Source organism: Giraffa tippelskirchi, chromosome 7, assembly GCF_054371585.1.
Source record: "Giraffa tippelskirchi isolate mGirTip1 chromosome 7, T2T-mGirTip1v1.2.pri, whole genome shotgun sequence".
Classification (NCBI taxonomy): Eukaryota; Metazoa; Chordata; class Mammalia; order Artiodactyla; family Giraffidae; genus Giraffa; species Giraffa tippelskirchi.
Window position 1 is genome coordinate 128670226 of NC_137281.1, and position 12138 is coordinate 128682363.

Genomic DNA, 12138 nt, shown 5'->3' on the forward strand with positions numbered 1-12138 from the left:
AGAAAATAGGTGCATAATGTATGCATACTTCAGTATTTTGATGTTACTGTGAATAAAGTTTAGAAACTAAATTGACACATGCAATACAAATGGTGACATTCAGTCTGCAGATTCTTTTGTGTTTGTCATGTTTTAAAGATACTGTGGTTACTCACACTACTTTTTCTCCACTTGAATTGCTGCTGAAACCTTTGTTAACATTATTTGGCTTTCATTTTGAATTAGAGTTTCAAATATATTGGAGCATATGTGTAGGTATTAAATAATCATTTTCCAAGCGAATTCAGAAACTGAAGAATATTCTATTAATCATGCATTGCTGTTGCTGCTGCTAAGTCGCTTCAGTCGTGTCTGACTCTGCAACCTCATAGACTGTAGTCCATAAGGCTCCGCTGTCCCTGGGATTCTCCAGGCAAGAACACTGGAGTGGGTTGCCATTTCCTTCTCCAGTGCATGAAAGGGAAAAGTGAAAGTGAAGTCACTCAGTCGTGTCTGATTCTTCGCGACCCCATGGACTGCAGCCTACCAGGCTCCTCCGTCCATGGGATTTTCCAGGCAAGAGTAGTGGAGTGGGTTGCCATTGCCTTCTCCGAATCATGCATTAGTGTTTTAATATTTTTCTCACATAAACATTCTGCTCAGTAAAAGTGAGAATTATAGTGAATGTTACTCTCCATGAGGAGATTGTTGTGTGCAACACTGAATAGGGGTTTTTTTTTTTTTTTTAAAGAAAAAGAAGTGTTGACTTTTTATGTAAAGAGTCTGCTATCTTCCCTTGTAGCTCAGTCAGTAAAGAGCCTGCCTGCAATGCAGGAGACCCGGGTTCGATCCCTGGGTGGAGAATATCCCCTGGAGAAGGAAATGGCAACCCACTCCAGTATTCTTACCTGGAGAATCCCATGGACAGAGGAGTTTGGCAGGCTACAGTCCATGGGGTCGCAAGAGTTGCACACGACTTATCGACTAAACCACCACCACCGAAGTGTCTATTTATATTCGAACCTGGGCTTAGCACTATCACCTCTCCCAGGTGATGCATGTTAGCTTTTGGTTTGCCCCTGGGAAATTTTTAGTTCTTTGCTAATCACTGTAGAAGATGTTTTGGATACAGAGCTTTTTTAGATTGTCTTAAAACTGGGAGGGAAGTGTTTAATACAAGATGGGACTGAGTGTCAGTTCCTGAAGTAAAACATATTGAAGAATGTTTTCATAAAGAGAACTTGGTGAGCCTCTTTATTTATTTAAATCTTTTATAACTTAAAATACTGTGTTTTCAATTTTTAGCATATCAGAAGACGTTGACCTCTGACGTAATGACTACATCACTACTGTGATCTTGAGCAGGTTTCAGTTTCTGGGCTTTTATCTCCTTTTCGGCACAGTGGTTGCAGGCTGTGAACTACAAAAACACTGAGGAATATGAAGTTTGTGGTGACATGAGGACCTCAAGGGGATAGGTGGGCATGCAGAGATTGGCGAGAAAGAAGGAGCAGCTGGCACAAAGGCCCCAACATGCAAATAAGCTGAGGAACAGAAAGAGGGCTAAGTGAGATGTTTATGAAAGTGCTTTGTAGATACAAAACATTCCTTGCAGCTCAGGTGCTGTTATGTATAGGAAAGATGTTTGTTTTCTTTTTCCAGTGGACTGGTTTGTTAGCTACAGGGCCATCTTGCCTAGCAAGTAGGATCCTCCTTTGAGGATGGAAAACAAGAATTATATCCATGAGTCACAAATTCTAGTAGTTTGTGAATTAGGATTACTGTTATGTTATTGTACTAATAATCTTGTATATAAGATTGGGCAGTAATACAGAGGAATAAGCTTGTTAATAAAGATTTAGGGGAGAGAGTTTTGTTTGGCTTTGCTGTTTGGTATCTATAGTTTTGCATCTATTTAACCTAGCACTGAAATCTGATCAGGTTTTCCTTTGTGGTTTGCTTTGTTAATAATTGAAGTACCTCACCTACCTCATGGTTCTGGGTGTGAACTCTGCATACTTTATATAACTAATTTAGAACCAGGGAAGTTAGGGCTTTCTATTGAAGTAATTAAAGCATTATGATTTTTTTTAGTGTAAGTTATATATATTTCTGTGTAATTTATATATATATATATATTATATACATAACTTATACAGAAATAACCAAAACATTATAATAGGACATAGTTTATGCTTTTATATACCCTAAAGATGGAAGTTTTAAAAATTCCTTTGTGTCATCGTTCTAGTTTGGATGTGCAGGAGCCTGTTTATCATCAGTTTTGTTAACACTGATGTTGTTTGGTTTTTTTTTTTTAATCTATGTAAACATGACCTTAGACAGCTGTGTTTAATATCCTAAAGAATCATGTGAAGACTTCACAGTGTTTCTTATTGAAACTTAGAATCTATATATTTTAGTATTTAAAGGATGTGGTTGGGGCTTTGAAAAGGAGAAGGACGTTGCCTAACTCATAGCTGAATGCCTTCATATCTAGATTGTTCTGTCCTGGAGGTTCTTAGTGACATGCAAGTTTTTATTGTAGCTAAAGTGACAGTATGTGGAAATGTGTGTTTGTGCATGGCTGGTGAACAGGATTTTCTTTAAAAGCTGATACTGCATAGGAATGTTTTAGGTAACTAGAGTGCTGGAAAAATGCTGCTGCTCAAGCCCGACTACTTTTTGTTTTGCCGAAAACTGACCATGGGCTGGAGAGCGGACTGAGTCTCCATCTCACATACCTCCCATCTGTGAGAGAGCAGGGTGCTAGATCAGGAAATGATGGGTGGAGCTGCTTAGTTGCATCAACTTCCTGGGCTGCATTGATTAGTCAGACACTCTTAATGTTCCAGTTAAGAGGTTATGCTGATTGGCTGTGTTCTTTTTAAGTCCTCAGGCTTGACATTCATGCTTGTGAAAATGCTTGCCATGTGCAGGGCACTTTGCTGCATGCTCTATAAGAGATACAGAAAGGAGTAAGATTATTCTTACCTTTCAGGAGCTTACAGTGTAGTAGAGGAGATGAAGACAAGGTAGACATGGTAAGTGTCCCAAGAGAGTATTCTGAGAATTCAAACAAGGCTTATAGTAACCATTGATGGGTAGGGGTGGAGCTGTGGATGAGACCTAGGCAGGGAGGGACCCAGTTCGGTTTCAGTAGTTCCTATGGATAAAGAGTGATAAAGATATTTGGCAGATGGGGAAGAAAGGTCAGATGGCTACTGTGAAGGTGAAGGGAAGAGGAGGAACCAAAGCAGCAACTATTTAATCATAAGTCCTGAGATATCCCCAAAATTCTGTCCAAAATTGTTTTTGTGGATATTCTGGCATTTTTCTGGGGCAGAGAACTCAGACCTTTTCTCAGTTCTGAAAAGGATCCAGGTTCCAAGAAATTTGAGAACCACTGTGCTGAGTTTTCAACCTTAGATGACTGAGAAGATGTACAGCTTTTCTTGTGGGAGGTAAGGTGGAATTTGGGGCTTATTTCTGAGATTATGAAATAGTCCCCTGAGTGGGGAGGTTGCCTTGTCAAACTGGGTGTCCCACCTAGCAAGTTAGATGGATCCATTAATGATATGGTACAACCCTGAAGGGCAGGTGTTTTCATTCAGAGGAGTTCCTTAACATTATTTCCCCTGTAGATGGAGTCCAGATTGATGAAGATGTGGGAGACGAGGATGCTATTGTAGAATAATTCTGGCATTTTTCTTGGAATTCCTTTGTGTAAAGTGATCTGTACTTGACCCAATGAGAAATTTATAAAATTTCAGACAGGGATATACTCTTAAGGAGTTGATGGTATGTAATGCTTTTTCTTTGGCTTTTTGTTCAGCTTGGATCTGTGTATGTTCAGTTATCTTTGGGTCTTTGATTATTTCCTGGGCAAGAGAAACATTTCTATTAAAATGAACTTAAAGTGACTGTGGTCTGTGACAGTTGTAAATATACTGTACTTGTAATTAGGAACCTCATGGAGAAGGAAATGGCAACCCACTCCAGTACTCTTGCCTGGAAAATCCCATGGACGGAGGAGCCTGGTAGGCTGCAGTCCATGGGGTCGAGAAGAGTCGGACACGACTGAGCGACTTCACTTTTACTTTTCTCTTTCATGCACTGGAGAAGGAAATGGCAACCCACTCCAGTGTTCTTGCCTGGAGAATCCCAGGGACGGGGGAGCCTGGTGGGCTGCCATCTATGGGGTCGCACAGGACTGAAGCGACTGAAGCGCTTCGGACACGACTGAAGCGACTTAGCAGCAGTAGCAGCAGCAGTACAGACCATTTAGTGACTTGTAGACAAATCATTTGATTGTTTTACTAATTGTTATATAAATATGTGTGTATATACACATACATGGCCTCATATAAAATATTATGAAGCACATTTTAAAAATGACCCAGCAGGAATTCCCTGGCAGTCCAGTGGTTAGGGCTCTGTGCTTCTGCTGCAGAGGGCACAGGTTTGATCCCTGGTCAGAGAACTAAGATCCTCACATGCCACGTGGCAAAGCCCCCCAAAAAAATGACCTAACACTTAGTATTTGTTATACTTGGTTGGTCAGCTTCCACATGGTTAGCTTTCACATTTGTGAAATGGGAATAATAAATAATAATAGTAATTTTATGTATCTCATAAAATTGTCCTGAAGATGAAATTAATACATATACATACATAATCAAACTCCATAGTGTACAGCTTAAGTACTCAGTAAATATCAATGGTTACATTATTAATATTAATATTTTAGTATTAATACTATAATTTGCCCCTTCCCCATGAGTGAATGTGGGGGGTGACTGTTAGAAAAGAATTTGCAATAAGATATCTTTAAATAGCAAAATTTCATATGTATTTATTTAAATGTTTATATTTTTCTTTCAAGTTGTGAAAGTTAAGAGCATTTTTTGCAAGGCAGATTCAGGTATTAAGCTGCACATTTAGGTTACAGAATGAGGGACTGAAAGCCATATTTGTTTGAGAAATGAGTTGATTGGTCTTGACCACTGTTGTCTTTCAGTTCTTTTTTATTTGACTGCCTGTGTGTTTGTCTCCCTTTTCTTACCTTTTTTGTGCCTTATGGTTTATTTCCTGTTCAGTTTTCAGTAAAGGGTGTGAAGAACTTCTGTTGGTTGGTGCCCTGGGTCTGAACCAGGAAGGAGTATTGCATCAAACAGCCTGGGGCTCAGCGGGGATGGACTTAACAATCCCTGCAGAGCTGCCCTAACAGGGAACCTGTGAATTCTAGTTTTCTCCCTCTAAATCAGAGGGTATGCAGTTCCAACTGTGTGTGCATAATGGACATTTCTGGACTCATCCATCCATCGTTTTCAGATGCTTCCATTTATTTATTTCTCCTTTTAAAAAACCAGTAATTCTGAGAAAATTTAGTTAGGTAACAAATACAGAGATGGTTGGATGGCATCACCGACTCAATGGACATGAGTTTGAGCAAGCTTCGGGAGTTAGTGATGGACAGGGAAGCCTGGCGTGCTGCAGTGTACGGGGTTGCAAAGAGTCAGACATGACTGAGTGACTGAACTGAACAAATACAGAAATAATAGAATGATAAGCCCCACTTTGCTATTGCTTAGCTTCAATAATTTGTCGTCTACTTGCCAATCTTGCTTGATCTGTACTCTGAACCACTTCTCCCCGTTTTGTTTTTTTTTTTTGATGTGGACCATTTTAAAAGTCTTTATTGAATTTGTCATAATATTGCTTCTGTGTTTGTATTTTGTTTTTGTTTTTGGCTCCGCACCCCATTCATTGGAAGTCAAAGTCTTAACCACCAGACCACCAGGGAATTCCTTCCCCCATGTTGTTTTGAAAACGTATCATTTAAGCTTAAAAGATTTTAGGATGTATATCTAAGGGATGAGGACTTAAAATTACATACATACATGCACACATATATATTAATGTTTTCTGTCTCCTGTATTTCCTCTGAGATTAGCTCCAAAGGATTGGCCAGAATAGAACTGAATTTTTTTTAAGTGTCTTTTTTCCCCCATCAGGAGTATGTAATGTCTGGTTGTGTTTCAGTTTCGTGATGTTAGCAGCTACTGATGATCGTTGCCTAGATACATTAATTCAGTAAAATTTGGAAAATGGTGATATCTATCATTCCTTCTGTTTATTTTGAATCAAAACCTGTCAGGAAATAAAATTTTACTTAACGCATTTAATGAATTAAGTATTTTATTCTGAATTAATATTCTCTTTCTCTGACTTTGTAGCAGTGATTAAAATATAGTACATGATTTGGTGTTGAGATGTTCTATATGCTGTGTAGGGTAGCTGATTACTTCAGGATGACTTCAGACCCACCTAGTTCATCCAGTTATGAAATTGTCTTAGATTGCTTACTGGTGGTTATTTCCTAGCAAGAAATAATTATTAGGGATAAATATGCCTTGTAATTAGTGTGTACTTGCCTACTTGTATATTATTAATTGCTGTTTTAAAAGTCTTATTTGCTATGTAAGTCATTTCTTTTAATGAGCTTATGCAATTAATTTTTAAAAAAATCGTTTCTAGGCAAAAAATATTGATTAAAAAATCATTTTTGGGTCAAAAATATGTCTGCTTAGTGTAGTTAACTGTGGGATTGCTTACTGAAGACCTTGGTTTCAAAATTGTGCATTTTTTTTTTTGGTAAAATTGTAGAAGGGAGGCTTGGAAGGTGATCTGATTTTGTTGAGTTTTGTAGTTTACAGTAAGTCCTATTTCTTAACCTGCATTTTTACATTTGAGTATTATTCACTGGGTTGTGGGGCCCACTTGATATCTTTGATGACCTTCCAGATATTCATATTAATATGTATTATATGAGTATTTTTGTTTGTTTATGGAAAGAATTAATTTGTTTAGAAAAACCCAGTCACGTCTTTCATATTTCATTTAAAGCAAGCAGCTGAAACTGGTGAACTGGAGAAGGATTGATCTAAGGCCTAGTGGTCTGAGTAGCTCACAAAGAAGTTCATGAAAGTATCTGTGGTGGGGTTAATAGGAGAGATTTTCTTCAGTGAGTCTAAAAGTGACCAAATAACTAGTACATTAGATAACTAATACATTTCCTCTAATACATTCTTACTGACTTTCTTCTTTACTGTCTTCACATCTTGTTAAGCTCAGTGCTCCTCAGGTGAGCTGAATTCTCTTTCTGATCATAGCTGATAAGTGTGATTGAATTTATTCTTCATATATATCTGCAGTGGGAAAAAAACTGATTTTTTTCAATAGTAAGTTAATTTTTAGGTAACTCTTTAGAAAATAATAGTATAATAAATCGTTTTAACAAATAGCAGTTTGTTTTCTGGGACACTTGCCACACATTCTTCTTGCCCCCTAATACCTTGTTGAATCCAACAGGCTATAGCCATCCAGTTGAGGTGCTTGTGCAGTAGGGACAGATGTTACATTCTCACTCTGGTTTCCAGATTCAGTCTATATAATGTAAAATACATCATTCATTCAAATTCAACAAACATTTTTTGAGTAAAATTCTAGGGCAATAGTGGTATACCAGGTAGACAAGGGTCCTTGTCCTTGGGAGCTTACATCTTGGTGAAATTATATCCATAGAGTTCCCTAGGTTGAATTCTATATAAACTTATCCTTTGCCCAGTTGTCTGAACAGGTCCAAAGCTGCTTTTTGAGGAAGGTCAAAGAAAGTACCTTTGCATAGAGTAGCCAGGTTTAAAAATTTCACAGCACAATGTTATTTTTGCTGGCTGACTTTGGTAGATAGAAAATAATGGAGCTTCTTTCACTAAACAAGACCTGCTTAGTGATTTCTGCCTATTGGTCTTTTCTCTTGTTAAGATTTTGTGCTGAATTGCAGTAGGTTTTCTTGGTTTTGTGTGTGCTCAGTTGCTTCAGTCATATCCAACTCTTTGTGACCCTATGGACTGTAGCCCACCAGGCTTCTCTGTCCACGGGATTCTCCAGGCAAGAATACTGGAGTGGGTTCCCATGCCCTCCTCTGGGGGATCTTCCCAGCCCAGGGATCGAAACAGCGGCTCCTGTGTTGCAGGTGGATTCTTTACTGTTGAGCCACTGGGGTAAGATTTTGTGCTGAATTGCCATAGGTGTTTCCTTAGTTTAGATTTTCTGTAATAATATATTTTTTTCTCTTCTCCCCTCTGCCCACCTTTAGTGTTGGCTAGTAGGATTAAAAGTTACTCTGATACTGTTTGGTTGATCATTAGCTACTTCCAGGCCTTTGGAAGATCGCTAAATGTAAACATGATTACTTTGTGTACTCAAAAGTTTTATACGAGATGTGTTATATATACAACTACATAAAACCCAGTATGTGATTTTTGTTGTAACACAACAATTTGGTCTCCTCAGTGCCTAATGACTGGCTTTCTGTAGTGTAGATTTCTCACGTTTCCCCTTGGAAAAATACTCATTTTTCACTTCAGTATTTAAACCTGCTGCGTTAAGCTCCAATAACGGCCACAAAGCAACTTTCTCTGTTTTCTATTGATCATAAACTTCATTTCTTTACACATGGTAATTTTTAACACCTTGACCACCCAGTGAAGACTGCTACTGCAAGTCTTGATTCAACAAATGATACAGGGATGTGGTAGAAGAATTACTAAACAGCTGGGCAGGACTGAGATTTAGGCTTCTTTCTTTGATAAACACTGTAGGTCAAGTAATCCTCTCCCTGCTTCCACCTCCACCCAGGATTGCTGACAAGAATCTTAGCTTGTCAGCTCATTTATCTTCATTGATAATGGAAGCAAACTATTTTGCTTAATGCTTTAATATTTGTTATCCTGAATTTTTACCTTTTCCCCCCTGCCTGAGGGATAAACCATTTTTAAATTTAGTGGTTTAGTATATAGAAATAGGTAACTAATAAGGACCTACTGTATAACACAAGGAACCTTTTCTTAATACTCTATAATGACCTATATGGGAAAAGAACCTAAAAAAGAGATACATGTATATGTATAACTGGTATACTTTGCTGTACAGTAGAAACTAAAGCAACCTTGTAGATCAGCTGTACTTTAATAAAAATTAAAAATAGACCCCTATGGACTCAATCCCTGGGGCCCTTTGCTGATTGGCTGCAGGTGGATTTGGTACTAGGGTATCAGAGAGGCAGCAAATGGTTCACCCCTTCCATGACTCCCACCGGGTGGCCCCTTCTCCGTCTTCAGCTCTCATTGGCTCTGGTACCTCCATTTCCTCCTTGTCTCTCTGCCTTAGGGATAATAATGGCTTTCAACATTGCCAGTCTCTGGATATTTTTGTTCTCTGGTTTGTTTCCTTAATCCTGCTCATATATCTGTAGATAGCTCTTCATAAAATCTCTTCATTCAAACCATCTGCAATGAGTTCTGTTTCCTCCTAGGACCCTGAATAATACACAGGGTTTAAATAAAGACCAAACAACCCAAACTTTGGCAAATGTAAAAAAAAAAATAATAATAAATAAAATAAAAATTAAAAATAAAATTTAGTTGTTTATAATAGTTAATGGGCCAACTTGTGCCCAGTGGGCTGTTAGGTTGCTTGGCTCAAGATTGAGGCTCAAGATGGAGTGGTATGAGTACACTGGCAGACAAGCACAGTGTGGGTGCTGCAGTTACACTTGAGAATTAGTTGCTGTTCTGATTTATTTTCCTATGAAATGTTATTTGGCACATAATGGGTTTTTAAACTGTGTTCATGACTGGCCTTAGACTCTCTAACATTTATTCCCTAAAGAATATGACATCCTATGTCCAAGTTACATTTTAATCAAATAGGACACATGTTAAAGCTCTGATTGTTTCTTTGAATATACTGCATGTGCAAATGATGTAAAAAATTGCTACTGCCTTAAAAATATAAATTCATATAAAATATGTATGGAAGAATGATTGGTTTCAAAGTTTTAAAAAAGCACCAGCACATTCAGAGAAGCAACAATTTTCTGTGTAAAAGAATAGAAGTCTTCCTTTGTTTTTTGAAAGAAATATTGGAAATAGGAAAAATAAGTATAATATTAAAAGACAATAAAGGAAAATAAAGGATTTTTCCATTAAATTATACACTAGTAACCATCCAGTCCTTCCGAGGAGAAGTTCAAACTTCCCATGAAATGACTCTAGACAGTATTACTTTTAAAAAAGGAGTGAACACCTTCCTGAAAAAAAGCCAGTCCCAAATATTCTGGAGCTCAGTTTGAGAAATATGGTCTTTTCTGGCTTAGAGTTTGTTCTGTTTTGTTGTTAAGATACACTGAGAGTTGGATGCATTCTGTCAATGCTTAGAGGTTAATGGGAGTCTTTTTTTATGTCTCTGACTGTATTGACACCCTCCTGATCTTGGCATTTTTTTCTGCTTTAATAGCCATAGAAGCAGTTCTACATACTTGTAGATTAGTGTTGCTTCTTATGACACATCTGCTTAAATCATCACAGTTCTGAGTAGAAGTTTTATGTGGCACTTAAGAAAAACTGACCCCAATTTGAAAGATAGAAGCTCTTTGAATAGATGCTGTCAGAGTATTTAATTTTGTGTCATAATTGAACCTAGGATTTTAATTTTTCATTTTTGTAGCAAAGAAAGTATAGATCCAAGAGATTTATCTAATTCTGATTTTAATTCTGCTACTATCTACCAGTGGGGCTTCAAAAGTGATTTTAGTACTTTGCTGAAGCTGCTAATCCTTTCTGTAATGGTCCAGTGAAGAAGGCCATCATAATAAGATGTTCCTGGAAGCATTTACATTTTTAAAGACACAGTGATTTATTTACTCTCTACTTTTTTTCATCCACTAAAGGAAAAAATACTTTTTTATTCCTCTAGTCTTTGTAAATAAAGAGTAGCTCCTGTTATACTGATAAATGACTCCTCTTTGGAATTAGCATTCCTAAAACCGTAATAAAGTAGAAAGAAACAGGAAACGCCTTATATTCCAACCTGTTTAGGTAGGCAAGGCCACAGACCAAGAGGGACAAGTTAGAAAACAGGCCTTTGATGTCAGGCTTCCTTTCAGCATTAAGTCTGTTAGCACTAAGAGAAATCTCATTCTTTTCCTCATTCTCCTTCCATATTGCCATTTGATTTCCTCATTGATCAAGTTCGCTTCTCTGTAGACTAGAGTTAGTGTGATTCTTTAGACTCTAACATTTGTCTAGGGTTTTTTTTTTATCCCCCTAAGCAAAGTTAAATTCTCTTCCATGGCTTCATTTTCAGATTGTACAGTATGTTTGAGTTACGAGTTTTTTCCAGCTTTTTTGAGCTGACATCAGAAATTGAATTGATAAAGAATACTGGAATTACTTGAAAGTGAGATTTTGGCCTTTACTGGAGGAGGAAAGTTGTTCAAGTTTTAATTGATTCATTGTGATATTTCACTTTATTCCTGGAAAGGACTTAAGGTAACAGTTATGTAAAAAGATCATTTATAGCCAGACTTCATGAGAGAGTTGCAAACATTCACTTTTTCACCTGTCATTCATTCCATGAATTTCTGACTCTCCTCTGCTCATCTGCTGCAGTTCCTCACAGCAGAGCACCAGGGTGTCTCCATCACTAACTGGACTCTTTTTTTTTTCCTGCTGCACAGCTCAGCCTGTTGGATTTTAGTTCCCTGACCAGGGATTGAACCCCAGCCCTCAGAAGTAAGAACACAGTTGTAGCCACTGGACAGCCAGGGAAGTCCCCTGGAAAGAATTCTTTATATGGCCTTGCTGTAGGATGTGTGATTGCTCTTTACTTTTATGTGCATTTTTTCTGATTATAATAGTAATATATGCAGTATATACTTGTGAAAATTCTGGGAAAAGACATCATAATCTCTGTCCAGAAAACTTTATCCTCATTGAGTTTCTGTCGCAACTGTCTTGTTCTTTTCCACTTGTTTCTCTTGGCCAGACTTGGACGCAGCATTTCTTAAAACTGAACTTACCTCTTCCCCTGCTCCATACTAACAGCTCACCTGCTTTTGTCACTGTCTCACTAAAAGGTGCCACTCTTTATCAGGTTGCTATAGCCATGAGGAGCCATCCTTGACTCCCTCCGTCAACCTCCATTTATAATCAGTCACTAAATAAAATCGTGCCTATTTTTCGTTTCTAATCTATTTCCTTCTGTCTCTCCACCTTAGCTGGGATGCTGATTATTTCTCACCTACCTCAGTTT

At 37.8% G+C, this 12138-nt stretch overlaps 1 protein-coding gene across 29 annotated transcripts in view; it reads left to right on the forward strand.

Moving 5' to 3' along the window:
• FBXO34 (F-box protein 34) overlaps positions 1-12138 on the forward strand; it is a 91470-nt gene that overhangs the window by 71403 nt on the left and 7929 nt on the right. Inside the window, exon 1 of one of the 29 annotated variants that reach the window (XM_081509511.1) lies at positions 1372-1457. The exons of the other annotated variants lie outside the window; for them this stretch is intronic. The gene's annotated coding sequence lies outside the window, so the exon portion shown is untranslated. Of the gene's footprint in view, positions 1-1371; positions 1458-12138 lie in introns of those variants that run through there. 29 annotated transcript variants of the gene reach the window in all.